Here is a 21090-nt window from a genome sequence, read left to right as displayed (position 1 = left end):
TACTCTACTCTTCAGCCACCTAGCTTGCGAGCCGAATGTAATGAATTTTAAAAAGTCATTACGGAAATAGTCGTATGGTTATTATACATTAATTAGAAAATACTGCACCAATCATCGTGCATTATTAGATTGCATGAGGAATTACAAGAATTAAGCTTCGAATCTAGTTTGAATTACAAGAAGTCAGTAATCACACTAAAATGCTATTTTCCGATTTTAAGCTTTCGTGACTGCAAGGATTCATCTTCTTTGGTTCTTTCGGTAAAGTCACATAGAATGAGAATAAAATAATAAATTGATCAAATAAAATAACACAATAATATTCTCACGACGTTTCGGCCACAACACAAGCGGCCTTCATCAGGTGAAGGGACGTTTCGGCCACAACACAAGCGGCCTTCATCAGGTGAAGAGACGAGACTGTCTGGTAGGACAGCGCTGGAGTGAAAAAAGCCACGTTCAGATCGCGACCTTTAAGCTGTCAGAAGAAACAAAGCGCCTTGACAAAGGAATTAGCATATAATTTAGCATTGAAATGGCCGAGTGATTAGCTTGTGACTGGTCACAGAAATGGCTATGTTAAAGTTAAAGCATACACATCCGCAGAGGCACCCCTTGACAAAGGAATTAGCATAGAATTTAGCATTGAAATAGCTGAGTGATTAGCTTGTAACTGGTCACAGAAATAGCTATGTTTAAAGTCAGAGCATACACAGGCGAATTCGCCTAGTTATTTCAATGCTAAATTCTCCTGTTTGATTTGTACTAGGTGCCTCGGTGAATGTGTATGCTCTGACTTTAAACATAGCTATTTCTGTGACCAGTTACAAGCTAATCACTCAGCTATTTCAATGCTAAATTCTATGCTAATTCCTTTGTCAAGGGGTGCCTCTGCGGATGTGTATGCTTTAACTTAGCTATTTCAATGCTAAATTCTATGCTAATTCCTTTGTCAAGGGGTGCCTCTGCGGATGTGTATGCTTTAACTTTAACATAGCCATTTCTGTGACCAGTCACAAGCTAATCACTCGGCCATTTAAATGCTAAATTATATGCTAATTCCTTTGTCAAGGCGCTTTGTTTCTTCTGACACAGCTTAAAGGTCGCGATCTGAACGTGGCTTTTTTCACTCCAGCGCTGTCCTACCAGACAGTCTCGTCCCTTCACCTGATGAAGGCCGCTTGTGTTGTGGTCGAAACGTCCCTTCACCTGATGAAGGCCGCTTGTGTTGTGGCCGAAACGTCGTGAGAATATTATTGTTATTTTATTTTATCAATTTATTATTTTATTCTCATTCTACGTGACTTTACCGAAAGAACCAAAGAAGATGCTATTTTCCCTTTTAAAAAAACTTCTCCAAATTAAAAGTAGAAACAACTTGCGAAAATCAGAATCTTTCATTGTGAGATCACATTCTGACAAAAGTGTATATTTGCAAGTTAGAGCCAAACAAATTGTGTAAGCACAAATGTATGAACACTGTGAATATCTTGCAGTGATTAAGCATGCAAACTTTGTTGTATAACGTAATTTAAAGTGGTTCATGCCAAGCTCAAGATAACAGATTTTTTACTTAAAGCTTTCATGACTGCAGGAATTCATATTCTTTGGGTCTTTCGGTAAAGTAACGTAGATAAGTACATGGCTTTACCAAAAGATCCAAAGAATAATCACTGAATTCTGATGGCATTAGCACCTGTTTAAGAATGACAGCACAGAAACCTGCCTTTGGTGTTTCTTCTCCAAAAATTTAGCTTATTTTTTTCCGTTAACTACAATTATGTTATTTTGCCATCTTTTTCCACCTCCATGGTGAATTTGATGGCTGGGTGTATGGAATTGATGTGGTTGAGGAATTGGTTCAGAGCTGGTAGGCCATGTGGCCAGATGACGAACGTGTCTACCCTATTAACATAGCTGTCTCTGCTTGTTTAACAGGACGCTTGGGCTACGCCCATTTTAAACCTTTAAAACAGCTTGCCTTTAGCGGCTTCCCCCCTTTTTTCCATCTGATGACGGGCGCTTGTGTTGCGATCAAAATGTCGTAGTTTTTTGTTTATTTTATTGTTTTTTGAGCCTATCTACATAACTTTACCGAAAACAATAACAGACTGTTTATCATTAAAATTGAAAATAAGTACGTATTCAGTTTTATATATTACTATAACATTTAATATTGGGGTACAGCGGTTATACAGTGGCAATCATGGCATGGGGAGCCCTTCATCCAGCAGTGGGTTTATATTTTAAATTATTACGAGTTATATGCATTTTATATTGTCAAACAGAATCAGAATGTTTATGAAGACTTGAGAAATCTGATGAGCAATGGAGATCTTTTTCACAGATTTCTTGATGAGGGGGGTCAGCTTGCTACATCAACAACAAAAAATACAAGAAAGAGTAATAAAATTAAGAGTAAGATCAAGAAAAAGTTAAGCAAGTTACACTTTTTTTTATAAAGCATGCAATTACACATTGTACTAGTGCATACATTCTAAATGTAAGCTTGAGAAAGGCAGCAACACAACAAGAGCACACTATAATGTACAGCCCCTCGACCACAATGCACCTTAAAATAAAAAAAATATATACGGGTAAAGTTCGTAGTTTGAAATCACAGCTGCAAATGTAGCTGCATCTGGCACTAACATTTTTCTTATGGATATATTTTTTCGAAGAAAGATGTTTTTTACGAGGCTAAAAGAGGAAACGATGTTGTTTCAAAACATCGGTGGTTCTGCGACGGCAGAGAGCCTGCATTTGATAGGGTAAAGCGTGGGAAACGCCCACCTCTTCCAAGACGTCAGGACACTGGGGAAGAGTAGGCCAACTACCCTCTATAGGGGCTCTCTAGTTCCTTCTAGCTGAGGCCTTGAGCACGAAATCGAAGTACTTTACTGAGCCTTTATTCGTTATACATTTAAAAATTAATGGCCCTGTAATTGTTTCAAAATGTATATCTATAAAGCAGTCCATCATCCACATTGGGTGAAAATTCAGTATCATTTTGGAGTATGTTCTATGCAGCAAAATAAAAAAAACCTGGCTCAACAATGGAATGTATAACTTTAACTCAAGGTTTTCACTTGGAACTGCTTTGAACAGGCAGAGGCTTTGACTGTTTGACTTAAATGTGCATTTAAATGTTTAAAGGCTCTCATAATCATTTATTACTCTCTCATTGGCAACATATTAATGCGTGGTTGATTAACTGTGACACGCACATCTCGTTTTAACAGATGTCCAGCTCCCTCTGAGGACGCATTTATCTTGAAAATTAGTCATTTCAGAGGACTCTGGAGGGTGCCAAAAGCGTATTCACCTGTGGTGGGATTTCAGAAAGTTCACGGAACGGTTAACATCTCTTCTGTTATGAAAGCGTGTCATGGGATCTATAACGTTCACAAGGTAGACAGGATCGTGGATAACATCTAATTTTATAGACGTACCTCTTACAGCACAACACTCCTGAACACCTTGCAGAGACTTCTGTTAAAATTGATATATATAAATTATGATGTTCATGTGCTGAACTATCTGTGCCACCTAAAATTATCTAATATTCCCTTCATGGCCACTTACTTACGTACGCATAATACCTGACGTTTTCTTAATAATGAGGACCAATCAGATCAGACTACTGATTTGTATCATGATAATAGTACTCTAGAAGAGGCAACATGCAAAGCTGGAAACCCGAAATCACCTGCTCACACCACTGCTTCGAGAAGGGCCTCCACTGCAGGGAGCTATAGAGAGACCCTCCAAATGATATTTGGCCTACTCTTCCACACTGGCTAGACATCTTGGAAGAGGAGGTAGTCCCCACATTTTATTCCACCAAACACGACTTACCTATTGACTAACTATGGTGTACTCATTTTTAATGCAAGGTGGACAGAGGCTACAGAGAGATTTAAGAAACGTTCCTGTTGTTTGAACTGCTGCGGCAGAAGATTGCATCCAACCGGATTACAAATCCAGTGTGATAACCGTTACATTACAGCAGCTTCCATGTTATACTGTACCGATACAAACGTTAAGCATTTTCGTGAAGGTATGTGCCATGATTTTAGCGTTCTCAGTGCGTGTCTCCCCCCATAGGTCTCTCTACGGTATGTATTCTATCACTATCTTAAATTTCACATTCAACTTACAATTTTACAATCTTTGAAATAGTGTATTCAACCAGACCATGCATTAATTGTGTTTTAACCGACCGTCTGTGTTGCTTTACATAGTTTCCAAATTTTGCTAAACCCTGTTTGATTTAGTGTGATGCTCCGTCTCTCTGTATCTGTGTTAATTCCCTCTCTGCGGCTGTTTCCTCTACCTGATGATGATTGCTTGTGTTGCAATCGAAACGTCGTATATTATGTAATTCTATTTTTTCTTATTTCTACTTGACTTTACCGAAAAAAACAAAGATCATATCATTAGAGTTCGAGATTAAATTTCAATCCCTCTCAAAACTAGTGTGGGTGCTATTTAACTTGAGATATCAAGAGTTATGAGCACAACATGGTCTGTGTTTGGTGAAGTCTTCCATCGCCTCTGCCAACCCTACTGCCAATTGCATTGCATGGATATTACTCCAAGTCAGAAAAGCTAAATGCAAGCGATAAAACTGTGATATGACAACCTGAAATGTGCACAGCATAAACTGCCACGTGGAAGGAACAAAGACAGCTATGAAGGCTAACTTTTCACATTCCTCTCGCTACTTTTCGATATCTCACCTTGACACATTGTCTTCGTTTGGCTATTCGAAAATGTATATTTAGACCAAAAGCTTAGCCATCTTACCCATACAATTGGCGCAGGAAATGAGTGGTGATGCATGGCTCTTACGTACACTTGTCTGGAAGGTATTTTCCCTTTGTGTTCTCTTTTAAACAATGTCAGTCAGTTTCTCCATGTTCGACCGAGCAATGGAGGCATGATACTCCTTCCTAATGGCCATAGACCGGTGGGATACATTCCACATGACCATTTATGGATAGCATCGACATCATGGGTCTCCTTTGCCAGTACAAAATATATATGCTCACCCCGAGCTCTCATTACTCTGGGCTGTACGCAATTTGGCGTCCTCTGGTCTAACACCGTTTAAGACGAGGCTAAAAAAGAGCTGTCTCTGGTGTGGACCAATCAGTTTCAAGGACAATGCATATATTATCAGAGTATGTTTTTTGTTTGCATTCTGACCACAAGCATTGTGGTTAATGCAGACATGATTCGTTGTAAAAGGTTTCAGTTTAATGTTTTAACATATTAACACCTGTTTTGTTGCCAGAAAAAAGGGGAAAAACCTATGATCGTATTTTGGTACTGGCAAATGAGATCCCATGATGTATCTAATACTAGTTAATAAGCCTGTCTTCCCAATACAAAAGTTTTCAATAAATATAATAATTAACCTGATATTATTTTTTATTTTCTTTTTTTTATCTACGATCAGACCACTAACAACTACTAAAAAATCGTATTTTTGTGCCAAAAAACTAAAATCGTTGACGACTTGATTCAAATTTTTCGATTTAAAGCTTTCGTGACTGCAGGGATTCATCTTCTTGGTTCTTTCGGTAAAGTCACGTAGAATGGAAACAAAGTAATAAAAATAAAACATAATAAAATAAAATTCTCACGACGTTTCGGCCACAACACAAGTAGCCTTCATCAGGTGAAGAAACAGGTCTGTCCAGAGGACAGCGCTTGAGTGAACGCTGCCAAGCAAAGACCGCGTCTTTTTTAAAGGTGTGTGGGCGGAGTTAATTAGCATGTTACCCAGCCCCCACCTCCTCAGGAGCGGAGGAGGGTGGCGGCTGGGCACAGGAAAACACCAAAGCAGAGCAACCAAGGTGCGTTGCTCTGTCCTGTGCTGCACCATAACCATGTTATAAACTAGACTAATATACAATACAATATTATACCTTCCAATCTAAGCTACATGGCATAATTACATATCCAAAGACAAATTCCACCTATGAATTATACAATGCGTTACTTTACACCACCCTATACTTTAGACTATATGAATTAGCATGTTACCCAGCCCCCACCGCCTCAGGAGCGGAGGAGGGTGGCGGCTGGGCAAAGGAAAACGCTAAAGCAGAGCGACCAAGGTGCGTTGCTCTGTCCTGTGCTGCACCATAACCATGTTATAAACTAGACTAATATACAATACAATATTATACCTTCCAATCTAAGCTACATGGCATGCCAAGACTTGATCCAACTTCTTATATTTAAAGACGTACCCATCGGAAGCCGCTCAATATATAGTTTTCGTTTTTTTTATTTTATTAGAAAGAACAACACATTATTAACTTAATACTCTATGAGGGGAAGCTCCTACCTTTTATCGTTTTCGAATATTCAGATTTGAACACCATAACGTGCGTATTTTTTTCGTTCAAAACAGCTTGAATCAGAAATATCTCAAAAACATTAAAAGATAGAGGAATGGTGCGCACTGTAATTGTATTTTCTGTTTAACGCTCTATCAAAGGAAAAACGCAATCTTACATTTTGAAGGGTTTCTAAATAACACCACGCACAAACATGTTTATGGGGCACTTAAAATTGAGATTGGGGGCCTTAAAATAAAAAACATTGGATTTCAGATATGTCCTGTTGTTTATGCTGCAAAAGCTATAGATGTAGCCAATGTCAACTATCTACCTTGATGGGGAGTACCCTAAATAGGACTCTATATGTGCAATGAAACAATATACAGTAGGCTTAATAATTATAAAGCCAAAATTGTAATATGAAGCCACCTTGATGGAGTGTTTTCTCATTTGTGTATTGTCGGGGGCCACACGTCAAGAGCCGCACTGAAGGCCATGAGGGGCCGCCAGTGACCCGAGGGCCTTGCAATGAAGAACACTGAGTAAGGACAACAACTGCTGGCTTCACACACCTTGGCCAATTTCCATGTATAGCCCTTTAGTAAAATACTGGTGGATGATTGTCTTCTCGGTCATTGAGATTATATGACCATACCTCACCACCCCCGGTCAGTATGGTATGGTGAATGTGGGGAGTGTAGACACGAAAGTTTGACATTTTCTGCACTGCCCCTTGATAGCCTCAACGTAGCTCCCGCAGCCATTTGACAAGGTTCCGAGGGCTATTTAGGTTCAACTCTGATTGGCTTCTGAGATGTGACTATACTGGGTGCATTACAGGTGATTTTGGTGCCAGGCCACACGATGGTACTCTTTTGTAAATGTTTCAGTATTAATTAGAATTCACCTGCTCGTGTTCAGTGTAATCAGCAATCGTATTGTGTCATTACAAGTGCAACACAAGATTGCATGTTCTTCACCCAATGTTGTTTCCCTCTTATGTTGTAAAGCACTCTATATGGAACATGTAAATGCATAAATGTAAATGCAATTAGTGTCAGTTAAGTGACAACTACGCACTCTGAGCTGCAACTTAGTAGCAATTTTGTAGTGGTAGACTTGGAAATTAAGTTGCCTATCAAGACACAAACGAAGAGTTAGTGAGCATAGGCTCAAAGGCACGACACGCAAAGCAGCCAGAAATAAACGGCACAAATACCAATCTAATAGATAAAAGGTGAGCAAGTATATGAAGGATTCTGAAAAGAGACAATGGGGGGGAATTCCAAAATGGAGCAGTGCGAGGGAAGAAGCAGAAAGAGAAGTGAGAACTTGCAGTGTGGTGGTGAGTGTGTGGGTGATTTGGTGGATGAACTGGTGGATGAGTGGGTGAGTGTGTGTGTTGTGACCTGCAGTGTGGTGGTTGAGTGAGCGGGTGATTGAGTGGATGAGTGGTAGTTTGGCGGTGGTTGAGTGAGTGTATGAGTGTGACTTGTTGTGACCTGAAGTGTGGTGGTTGAACACGGTGTTCAACCAATGAGTCAAATTCACAGGAAGAGCAACCATGTTAGTAAAGGAAAGAAGAGTGATGAGGAGGAAACGGACCACTGAAGTGAACCAGTGAAAACTGGATCCTCAATCACCCTATCAAGTGATTCAAGTGATTGAGAATTTCGCAATCATTACACACAAAGTGCTCTTGTCAAAGACCGTAAATCCCCACGCCTACTCCGTCATCCTTGCAATGGCTTTTGGCTCACCACACGACACTCACCGCATCGTGTGCTTTCAGATACGCTTATGTGGTCATCTGGAACGCTCCGCCTTCTGTTATTAGGGAGACACTGGAGCTATGCAATTTTAAATGAATATTTAAAGCTCATTTATTTAAAACAGTTTTTTTGTGTTTGGTTTGTTGTTCTTCCCCCGCACCTCCGATTAGCAGTTGGCTATGGACGGTGGGAAAGTACAATTAGGTAAGAACTGGGTGCTCCATCCACCAGAGATTATGAGATATCACAACAACATTCCAATTTCGACCTGCTCTGTGCTTTGTATAGTAGTAGTAGAAATCATTAATTGGAGTTAGAGCAGACTCAGGAGTTAAAGAGAACTTGGCACAGAAAGGAAAACCAAGCTTCTCCAATACCTCCATAGCGAGAATATAAATACTCTACAGCCATTCCATGATTTATCATTGGGATGTAAACTATGACCAATGGTAATAATTATGTCCATGTGAGAGAATCCAAAATCCATACATGTGTGATATAGTGCTGAGCGTGATATATATATAGCAATCACTTATCTTCCAAATACCTTCATACGTATTAGCCAAACAAGGGAAAGTGCATGGGACGAGGGGGGTGATCGGCCATCACAGGGAGTGGGTGAGGGGGTGCGGAGGTGAATGATTTAACCACATGATCGGATAGGACATTCTGGTAGCCCTCGCAAATGAATCGGCGCAACCTTTGCACTTACACCTCTGTCTGCCTTTGAAATCCCAAAACGAGCCCCCCCCTCCGGCATATCAGCATGCCCGAGTGTCGCTTTAGTAATACGAAGATAGATTGTGACACTGCCTGGGATGCCCTTTCTTGTGCTGGGCGCACATTGAGACGTCACCTCCGATTATAATAACATTTACATATATAAACAAAACAAAAAAATATATGGAGTGCCTCCCCCCAAACTCTATAAAACAATATTGCGTTTCCATTATAAATAACAAGACTGGTACATTGCAGAATCCACTTTGCGAATTTTTGTTTTGGTTTTTTTTTGCTAGTGTTGTAGCTGTTAGTTTCTTGCTGGCAGTCTCATTCGTGTATATATGTATGTATTTATCTATCTGACAGTATGGTGGTGTGGCAAAGCGACCCAACTTTTCAATGAGGCTATGGATCCAATTCCAAGTGGGGCTGACGTAGCCCATCGTCCATGCTGTGTTGCTGAAATGAGTACCATTTTGCAGTAAGTCAATCCGGCAGTGGTTGTCCCAAAGAGAGAGAGAAAAAGAGAGTGGTTCCCATCATGAAATTTGGACTCCTCATGACTGGCATGAGGCCATCAATGGAGATGAGCACTGCACAATACTCACTCGACGATTACAACTGAGTGAGGACATTGCCTATAAATTATGTATAACCAGACACTTTGTGGATTTTTTTTGTATAAAATACCGTAGATAGTTCCAGATAAAAAATAAGAAAAATTACAATACAAAATACCACAATGACATAATTTAGCCAGACAGAATGTGTCTGAGCCAAATCAAGAATGTGCGATTTGTGATGCACTTTGTCACAATGTAATTGAATGTGCTTAATAAATATTACGACTGTGATGCTGTATACAATTTAATGATCAAATATCAAAGTTTTACACTGAATTCTTTGGACAAATAATTTGCATACACTCTTGGTATAATCTTCTTCATATCATTACCTTGTGGGCCACTAGCTTAAATAGAATAAGTTACATCATAGGACCTCCTTTGCCAGTACCAAAATATGAGAATAGATTTTCCCCTTTTTTTCTGGCAACAAACAGGTGTTGAGATGTTAAAACACCAAACTGAAACCTTTTACGCGAAATCATGTCTGCATTAACCACAATACTTGCCAGAAAAAGGGGAAAACCTATTCTCATATTTTGGTACTGGCAAGGGAGGTCCCATGATGTAGCTGCTCACCCGAGTTCTCATTACTCTGATAACGCTTGTCTTTGTGCTGTACGCCTTTTGGCGTCCTCTGGTCATACGCCGTTTTTAGACTAGGTTAAAAATGAAGCTGTGTCTGGTGTGGACCAATCAGTTTAAAAAACAATGCATATATTATCACAGTATGTTTTTTGTTTGCACTCTGACCACAACTATTGTGGTTAATGCAGACATAATTCCTTGTAAAAGGTTTCAGTTTGGTGTTTTAACATCTCAACAACTATTTATTGCCAGAAAAAAGGGGAAAACCTATTCTCATAGAATAAGTTAGATCTCATTACTTTCTTTCAAAATGAACCTTTGTGACTCACCATCAGTGGGGATTTACACATTTTCTTATCTGTCTCTTTAATATACAGATCATGATCTTTCTATCATGTGTAATGGACATTGCACGCTGAAATTCTAGGAGCACATGATTGAAATATCGTGACCTGTAGATTAAAGTTAAAGATTGGCACACGTGTACAGCTTTCGTGTTTGCCAATTTTTTAAAATCTAATATATATGATGAAATGTGCATTACGTATAATTTTGGCAGACTAGCAAAGCCGCCCTGACATTGACAAAACCTTGGCCATCACCATGAACTGTTTAATACGATCAATGTCATGAGCAGATGGAATTACGGTGAGTCGATGCATCAGGTTTCAAGTATATGAGGAGTGAATGAACAACAGCCAAGAGGGTTCACATCGCTCGGCAGATCCCCTCCTTAAATCACACACGAGAGGCGTGCAGTTTATTATCTCTGCATTCTGATGAAGTGACATTTGACCACACAAAGCCCAAAAGTGGTTGCCAATTAAAATAAAAAATGGCCGTTTTGTACAGCTTGTCCATTGGATAAAGATCAAAGATACTAAACATTGGCTCCATAAAAGCGAATTATTGACAATTAGACCCCTATAGAGAACTACTTTATGCATAAACAGTTTTCCACAGGTGGAAGCTCCATATAACACTGCTTGTTAGATTAAACATATTTAAGGCACTCATTGTTATTAACTCATAAAGACACCGGATATTCAATATATGTCTACAAATGGTTGCAAAGGGGCCGATCATAAATGACGTCACGCACCTGGGGGGGGGGGGGTCAGACATTTGTGACGATGTGTGACGAGGGGGGGGGGGTTGAGAAATGTGACGTCACATCAAAATGCGCAACTTTAAATAAATATAGACAACACGTTCTACTTAATTAAATAGACTTTTTAATAAATGTTTTCTCCTACATCAGAGTGCAGCGCCACGTTAAATACGCACTACAATAACAATAGTTTAAAGCGATTTGAAGCATGTTTTTTTTTTGGGGGGGGGGCAGAGCTTTGTGACGTCATATTTGAGGGGGGTCTGACTTTTTGTGACGCCGTATGACGAGGGGCGGGGGTCAAAAATTGTCCAAAATTGCGTGACGTCATTTATGACGGCCCCAAAGTGCAAGGGTGTTTTTTTTTTCATTTGGTGTATTTATATATACGAATTGTGTTGGGGTAGTAGTGGGAAATTACCTTGGAAAAATATTCAGACATGTATTTTAAGACAACACCGTTAACTCTACAGAAGTGTTTCCTCTCTTTTGCGTAAGAAATACCACGAACGATCAAGCATGCTTTGTTCTCCGGTGTATCTATCACGTGATCTGCAGTAGTTTACTGTCACACGTGCTAACAAATGAATGTGAAACGGCAAACTTGACATGCGTGGTGTGGTGCCAGATAAATTAAGTTAAAATTGCTAATTCTCAAGAGCACACTTTCCATATTATATTGTAACCGACAAGTTTGAATATGATTTATTTTAGGTTAAACATTTAAGGATCGTTCGTATTAGATGGGCAATTATTGTCTTCGTGTTATGACAATGTAAGCCGTAGCCTAGATATAAATGGTGTAGTTTCATTTTTTGGGTATGGCAAAATACTGCTAATGGTTAAAAAAATATATAGATCAGTCTGCAATATTAAACAAAAAACAACAAAAATATTAATGTAAAATGTAGGTAACTCCAATCAATTTTAACTTTATTTCTCCACAATGACATGTGGATGAAATTATGCACTAAGTTCAATGGTTTGACCTTGGGTGAAAAATAACAAAATGTTTTTTCATGCTGAAAAGAGAATTGGGCTATGCTCATGTTCATTATGAGCCCTGAGCGATTGGTAAATATGTCACTTTCCAATGGCAGGGAAAAGTCTATCCACAGGACGATAACCAGGCGGAGCTGTGGTTAGAGTACTGAGCTGGTGAACTAAAGTTCGTAAGTTCACATTCCGGATACGGTTGTGGGATGACGATAGTTAGAATTTCCACTGCTAGATCAGAGTCTGCTGTGCCAAAAAGCACTGCTCATTATTCCAACGGATGTTCAGATGACGTATGCACCAATATCAACACAGGTACATTCAACAGGGAAAATGTGTTGACAAATTCCAAACAACGGGTACATGATGTGAATAACTGCTCCTCATTCTCCCAGACACATCTCTGAGATTCACTCCGCATCTCCCAAAGCTACTGACTTTATTTCAAAGCTCAACATTAAAGTGTAAACCGCGCTGCTATTCCTACGTATAAAATCATTCGTTATAATTGGGTTTTTTTTATTGAGCAATGAGCTGCATCAAATTTGCCTTGATGAAAACTATAATTAAGGACAAAAATAAGCCTTGTATTCAAACATAAATAACATCTTTACAGGGTTAACACGTCTCTCGGGATTATTGACAGGGTCAGAGTCAAGGTGTGGTTGTCTAATCTCCTACAACCCTTATCGAAATAGAAATTCTCCATGATCAATAGTCACACCTCAGAGCTATTGGGACACTTCGTGTGCTGGAAATTAGCAAGGAGTGTACTCTAATTTGCACGGGGATTTGGGGACGTGGGAACATCAGATCTTGACTTCATTGACTTACATTATGTTTGGTGTATGTGCTTGCCAACCATGTTGCAGTGGAATCCCTATATTCTGGTCCCAGCCATAGACAATGTACGAGAACAGAAAAGTCCACACCTTTCAGCTTTAAAACCATGACTTAAAACACTTTATGGCTATATTAAAGCCAGACAATTCCTGGAAGAATATTGTTGTTATATTTACTGGTATAATATGTAAATCATAATAGAGTTTTTTTGGGGTTAGATCGTGTAAATATGAATTTCGTTAAACCCGCCACCACCCGACAGCCAATGAGTAAGGTTTGTCACGTAAACAAAACAATTCAATAATTTGTTAAGTTTTCCTTGTGAATGTTTCTACAATTTTAGTGGTTAAATTGCATCTATGCATTATGTAGAATGTGTACTTATTCGTCGGGTTTATATCCACTGCTCTTATTACTCAACTACAATTTGTTTGTATTGAATTCACTGGAAAACGTTGATGGAAAAATAGTTTTAAAAATATTGTATCACTTTGGACATATGTTATTTAATTAATGTAAGCCAATAACTGTGTTTGTCTTCCAATTAATTTTGCGTTTAAAATGGCATCACTATTTTCAAAATACCACCTATTTTCAAAATAGGTGGTACGAATTTAACAACCGTGGCTGGGTGATTGGCTTGATCCCTGACCAGCATTTCAATTCACAACTTGCCATTAAGAAATATCAATTATTCATACACATATTAATACATATACCATTTAATATATATGTCTCGCTAGCAATAAAACTGTGGAAATGCCCCATTGGTACCAACCTGAAAATGTGCGTGGTTGCGCTGCATAGCCCACCGATGCGCTTTCGGGTTGTGTTGCATGTCAATGTTAGACATATCGCTCCATGTGCTGACAGCCTGTCATGAAACAACCCGGAAACATATCAGGAGGGCTATCTTCGCAGCGCTCGAAGGAAGCTGTCTGCTGTTAGGAGAATTACCATATTTTAGTCTCACAAAGTCTTTATCCTCAGGTGGTGCTCATTTTACCAAACCCACTGCGATGAGAGGCAATTGACTCTAAACTAGAATTGAACTTATGACTCAATGCTTAAAATCCTGCTGTTCTACCAACTGCGTAATTTTTTTTTTAGACAGTTCACAATAATGCTATGGCCGAGACGTGACTCGGTTGGTACAGCAACAATCCCCCAATTGTAAGAGCGTGAGTTCAAATTCCAGTATGAGGTCAGCTTACATCTTATAAAATTGATAAGCGAAGCACCAACTGGTGGGAAATCCGCCGCGATTTTGCTATGGATAGACTTGGCCACCGTAAGATGTTGCTGAGTTGCTTAGAAAGCGAGTGTATTTATACATGTATGTTGAACTTCATTGACATCATACATAGCCAACCGTGCTCATCGTAGGTATGGGAAAATGTTGCTATGTTGCACCAATTACATATTTCATACTGTCGAGTTTACGGGTTACAACCGTGATTAAGCCAGGTCCCAAATGCATCTGGCGACGATACAATCTAAACTCAGTCAACTATACATACTAAAAAAAACTTTCCATGATTGAGTAGTATGGTTGGCTACATATGGTGTGAAAGAAGTGCAACATACATACATACAAAACGTGTATTTCATCTATGAGAATCTACATTTTTGGTTTGTCTGCTATGCAATGTACACTCTTTGTAGGGCGTATGACATTGCCTGCCCCGAGTACCTGTAAGTGAGGCCGGTTTAAGTGATCTAAGAAGTAGTTCTTTTACATCATATTCTCCAGCCATTCTCTGACACAGTGGTACACTGCTCATTGCGAGAGACAGAGATATCACGATTGGAATCGAAAAGGCAAACTTAAAAAAATCAAATTACAAATATAATTCTCAGTCCTAAACTTTTAAATGTATAAATGTGTGAATTTAAAGGAGCAATTCGAGCAAGGAGACTTTGAATTTTAATAATATTGTCGCAAATAGTTTTGATGCAGCTTTTGTTAAACTTTTGATTGAAAAGATTAACTGATTTTTATCAATAATCATTTATCATATTTGAAGCCATGCACCCAGGTAAGTAAATATAGGAAATGAGGTAAGAGCTCTAAAACGGGGATGATTTTTACACCGTATTTTCCCAATTATATTTGGCAACAATAATAGCAATATATTTTCTACAATGTTGAGAATTTAAAATCACGTCTTTTTTTACCTGTAATTAGATTTTTCTATTTTCTCAGCACGTTGGAACATGGTTTTTGGACCAGTATTATGATACAAAGGTCAGCGCTTTGTAGAAAGAGTGTTTCTAATATTGTGTTGGTCCTCTCAAGCAATGCACCCGCTCGTATAGACAACTGGTAAGCAGCATATCCTGTGAATTATAACAATACATTAAAAAGCGGGAGAGAAAAATATCTGGCTGCACTTGGATTTTGGCCTCAGTACGCGTTACAGTTTAGTATCACCAAGGAGCCATAACCGTAACATTTGAAGGAGGGTGATGGAGGGAGCATGGGTGTGGGTGGGGGGGGGTGTATAGTCATTGTGTCTGCTCTACCATAAAATTGAAAGTGCAAAAGAGCAAGATGGGGTGAAATTGACTGATGCCACACTGTAGAATGCAGAATGTTTTGCAGTGGGGAAATATTTGTTTTTGACGAATGTCTGATAGGATAAAAGAGGCCGATATTTTTGTTATGGCTGATTGCACAATTCATGAGTGCCCGTGCTGCCACTCAGTTGGCAAAGCTGTCCAGTTTCCATTCTAAAGAAGTGTTTCATTTATATGCATTAATGCATTTGAATACGTTTCTTTCATCGGAATGGTTGGCACAGTGATTGCAGTGCCTGACTCGGAGGTTGCCTTGCATGTTCAAATCCCTGTCAAGGGCCGACTCATCCCATAATCTCTCCAAAGTCAACAAAATGTTTACCGCATTGTGTAAAGTAGGTGTGCAAGACCCAACCGTTAAAGTGGAGTTTCCACCCTCAGACTCAGAGCTGCCATTGGGGACGAGCACTGCACCATGCAACATTTGAGGAAGGAGAACATTTAGTTGGGTAAATTCGGGAACTTTGCTTTGTATACGAATAGGAAAGACAGCATTCGTGAAAGCCACCTTGTTGTATGGTTATTGGCTTGGTCATTACAGAGTAAAAGTTTGGAGGGAAAACGGAGAGTGCACAGCAAGATGCTAATATGAATAGGAAGCAGATGGGCAATTCAAGAGAGATTGCCAAAAGGTCAGCTCACATTTTACATGGCACTCAAATGATAATTTAGGCCTTCATTTCGAATTTTAATGTCATCCAATGCCTGATCGTGCATGAACTATGTACTGATATTCTTTGGGTCTTTCGGTAAAGCCACATAGATAGAAAAATATATATATAATAACAATAACACGACGTTTCGATCGCAACACAAGCAATCATCATCAGGTGAAAAAGAATAGCAGTAGAGCTGCTGAGGCAGGAAAAAGATATGGCGAGAGAGCAACTAAGGCAGGATGTTATAAAGGTTTGTGATGGGTGTAGCCCAAGGATAAATGGACAGGGCTAGAGATGAAATTTGCAGGCCAATGTAAGAGCAGAGAGCTGAGCCATACCCATGACGACGAAGCTGTGAGGGTGGCCATTGTATTGTGAGAGATTAGCATGTCAATGTTATACATTTGCATATAAATGTAAAATCGGAAATAGCTCGGCAAGAGCCACCGCCACATCGAGGAAAACGAGCAACGGTAGCTGTGTTAGTGAATGTAACTCAAAGAGTCGAAAATAACTGCTAACATAGGCAGGGAAGAAGGGAACATCACAGCCAGTTATGACCTAAACTGGTTAATATCCTTCGAATAATTGCTCAGTTTGTACCCATCTCCTCGGTTGAAATTGTCTGTGTTTATATATCTGGATGGCTTCATGAACGAATCTTTGCTGATAGCCAGTGGGTTTGCAGAGTACCTTCGTCTTGGCAAAATCAATTTCGAGTGTGCCCACAGCATTAAAACAATGATCAGCCACATCTGAGGTATTGGTCCTACCATGTTTCAGATCTGCCTTATGTTCACGAACCCAGTCCGCGTAATGTCGCTTGGTTTCCCCAATGTAACTGCTGCCGCAGACACAGCTTAGTTTGTAGGCACAGGGGTATTGCATGTCAGGAATCACATCCTTCACAGATGGGATCAGATCACGAATTTTATGTACTGTGTTGAATCGAACCTTGCTATGTATGGCAAGGTGATGGTTTTTATTGGGTCCTCAGATGGTTCTTTCTCAACGGTTGGGGTGATAGCTTTATGAATTGTGTAGTCTGAAAATCCATTCATCTTGAGGGCTTGGTGTAGGTGCTCCAGTTCACTGGCTAGGTGGTGATTGTCAGAAATACAACGAGCCCTATGGTGTAGAGTTTTGATGAGGGAATTCTTGTGGGATGGATGGTGGTGGGAGTCAGGTTTTAGGTAGGCATCTGTATGGGTGGCTTTCCTGTAGACAGAGTGTCCCATTGAGCCATCAGGTCTCTTTTCGATTAAAACATCCAAGAATGGTAACTTGCTATCCTTTTCCACCTCCATGGTGAATTTGATGACTGGGTGTATGGAATTGATGTGGATGAAGAATTGGTCCAGAGCTGGTAAGCCATGTGGCCAGATGACGAACGTGTCATCTACGTATCTCTTCCACAAGGAAGGACGTAGGGTGGATGCCTGGATGGTATCTGTCTCAAATTTCTCAATGAAAACATTGGCTACAGCTGGAGATAACTGAGAGCCCATTGGAGTACCTTCTAGATTTGAAGTTTTCATGACTGCAAGGATCCATACTCTTTGGTTCTTTCGGTAAAGTCACGTAGGTGAAAAAACAAATAATGAATAAATAAAATAACAGTATAAAAATATATAAATTTGAATGAACAAATCACGACGTTTCGATTGCAACACAAGCAATCATCATCAGGTGTGATAACCACAGCAAGGATTTTTTTTTACTGAAGTGGGAAAAATACCAGGATTAGGGCAGTTAAATAAGTCAGAGAGGAGGGGGGTAGAGGGGTGAATGGTGCGAGGGGTCCGTAAACTGCAGGTACAGCAGAGACGCTGAGAGTAAAAGGGCAACATGATTGTTGCCAAGATATATGATGACATCAAAAGCAGAATGGCTGCACTGCTAATAGCTAAGGATGCAATTAACTCGGTAAAATAAACTAATACCCGGTAAATAAGATGGAACAATTATGAACAGTTAAAACAAAGTTTACTTGGTTAATAACATCTTTCCAATGATTGCTCAATTTATATCCGTCCTCTCGGTCGAAGTTATGTATCTGGATGGCTTCATGAACAAATATTTTATGGTAGCCAGATGCTTGCAGAGCACCTTGGTCTCGGAGAAAACAATATCATGGGAGCCCACATGGTTATAGCAATGATCAGCAATGGCTGAGGAATCAGTTCTGCTGTGTTTCAGATCTGACTTATGCTCGCGGATCCGGTAAGAGACATGACGTTTCGTTTCCCCAATGTAACAGTCACCACAGATGCAACTTAGTTTGTAGACTCCAGGGAATTGCAAGTCAGGAATGACATCCTTCACAGATGGGATAAGATCACGGATTTTGTGTACTGTACTGAATCGGACCTGGACCTTGTGTTTGTTGGTCCAAAACCATGTGAGACGAGGCTCTAAGAAAAGCTGTCTCGGGTGTGGACTAATCAATTTCAAGGACAGTGCATACATCATCAGAGTTGTGTTTTTTGTTTGCATACCGACCGCAGGTATTGTGGTCAATGCAAACATGACTCCTTGAAAAAAAAGGTGTCAGTTTTGTTGCCAGATAAAGGGGTAAAAAAAAACAATTATCATATTTTGCTACTGGCAAAGGAGGTTCCAATGGGGTAGGTGAGCTGAATTAAGTACTGCTGAGGTAGTCTTGCCAGTGAATGGAAGCAAGGTGTCAGACAGAAAACGGGCTAGCTTGTAGGTAGGTGAGTTGATAGTGGAAACAATGGGCCGAAGTGGTGTGCCTTCTTTATGGATCTTAGGACGCCCATAGAATCTGGGTGGTCTTGCAGCAGAAGCTTTTAGGGAGAGCTGTTTAGCTGGTTCAATTAGAGAGGTCGAACCAGTAATAATATTGTTGTTTTTTTGTCGTCAGGCTGTTAGTGGGAGCTTTGTTGATTTTGGAGTAGCTACGATCATTCAGAAGATCCTGGGCTTTGTTGTTGTATGTGGTTTTATCCATGATGACAGTGGCATTGCCCTTGTCGGCTGAGAGGATGACTATGTCATCCCTCTTTTTCAATTTTGCCAGTTCCAAGCGTTCCTCTTTGCTGATATTACTAACAGGTTTTTTTGCATTAAGGATGGTAGCAATTTCAACTCTAGCAACATCTGTCGGGATGTGTCCCAAGCCTTTTAGGGCTACATCGACCTGGGCAATTATATCATCCACTGGGATATGTTTGGAGCTGACAGCAAAATTCAACCCTTTGGCTAGTACCGATTTTAGGTTGTCAGAAATTGGGATGCTACTCTGATTGATTACAGTCTTATTAGAATCTAACTTTTCCAAATGTGGGTCTGGAGTCTTTTTTGACAAGAGGTTGAATGTAGCGATCAAGTTGGCTTTGCACTTGATTGACATTGAATTAGCTGAGGAGAAAGTCATGTTATCTACACGATCCCAATCAGAAGTGGACATTTTTCCGTTAATGTTAAGTGTGATTGTAAGAGAATCTTGTCTAAATTATCGAGTTCAAATCGGAGCAATCTTATTCTCTCTGAGATTAGTGATAGGCTCGCTTTAAACAGAATCCGTTTAGCGTTCAGTGAGGTGACAGCAGCAGATGTGAGTGTAAATGCGATAGGTATTACCTTGTTGTCGCGGCATCTCTTGAGGAAAGATAGCGACTCGATTAGCTGTGATTTCTTGTCCCGTTATCTGTTAAAAGCTCTAACAGATAAGTGGAATCCCTCCCCGTAGAGATGGTTCATTCTAGATCTGAAGTTTTCGTGACTGCAAGGATCCATACTCTTTGGTTCTTTCGGTAAAGTCACGTAGGTGAAAAAAAAATCACAACGTTTCGATTGCAACACAAGCAGTCATCATCAGGTGTGATAACCACAGCAAGGACATTTTTACTGAAGTGGGAGAGAGACCAGGGTTTGGGCAGTTAAATAAGTCATAGAGGAGGGGTAAGGGGGTGAATGATGTGAGGGGTGAGTAAACTGCAGGTACAGCAGAGACGCTGAGAGTAAAAGGGCAACATGATTGTTGCCAAGATACATGATGACATCGAAAGCAGAACAGCCGCACTGCTAAACGCTAAGGATGCAATTAACTCGGTAAAATAGACTAATACCCAGTAAATAAGATGGAACAACTATGAAAAGGTTATTTTGTTTAATTTGGTTAATAACCTCTTTCCAATGATTGCTCAATTTATATCCGTCCTCTCGGGTGAAGTTACGTCTATGTTTATATATCTGAAACGTCATGTCTCTGATCGGATCCACGAGCATAAATCAGATCTGAAACACGGCAGAACTAATTCCTCAGCCGTTGCTGATCATTGCTATAACGCTGTGGGCTCCCATTATATTGTTTTCTCCGAGACCAATGTGCTCTGCAAGCCGTCTGGCTACCATCAAAGATTTGATCATGAAGCCATCCAGATATATAAACATAGACATAGCTTCAACAGAGAGGGCGATATAAATTGAGCAATCATTGGAAAGATGCTATTAACCAAGTAAAAATTTTACTGTTCATAGTTGTTCCATCTTATTTACCGGTTATTAGTCTATTTTACCGAGTTAATTGCATCCTTAGCGTTTAGAAGTGCGGCTGTTCTGCTTTCGATGTCTTGGCAACAAATCATGTTGCCCTTTTAATCTCAGCGTCTCTGCAGTTTACTCACCCCTCGCACCATTCACCCCCCTACCCCCCTCTATGACGTATTTAACTGCCCTAACCCTGGTCTCTCTCCCACTTCAGTAAAAAATGTCCTTGCTGTGGTTATCACACCTGATGATGATTGCTTGTGTTGCAATCGAAATGTCGTGATTTATTTATTTCTATTTTTTATTTTAATATTTTATTTTATT

At 39.8% G+C, this 21090-nt stretch overlaps 1 long non-coding RNA gene across 1 annotated transcript; it reads right to left on the bottom strand.

Moving 5' to 3' along the window:
- Positions 1-486: 486 nt before the first annotated feature.
- On the bottom strand, positions 487-19996 carry LOC142924750 (uncharacterized). Its single transcript, XR_012941832.1, has 3 exons — positions 19858-19996; positions 13791-13886; positions 487-2373 (listed from the first exon to the last, which is right to left on the bottom strand). It is a non-coding gene; the product is annotated as an uncharacterized LOC142924750 (long non-coding RNA).
- Between the last annotated feature and the right edge of the window lie 1094 nt (positions 19997-21090).

This window comes from Petromyzon marinus, chromosome 16, assembly GCF_048934315.1.
Source record: "Petromyzon marinus isolate PM22_M1 ecotype Great Lakes invasive population chromosome 16, UKy_Petmar_22M1.pri1.0, whole genome shotgun sequence".
NCBI lineage: Eukaryota > Metazoa > Chordata > Hyperoartia > Petromyzontiformes > Petromyzontidae > Petromyzon > Petromyzon marinus.
Note: the sequence above shows the minus strand (reverse complement) of the source record. Positions and strands in the feature narration are given on the sequence as shown.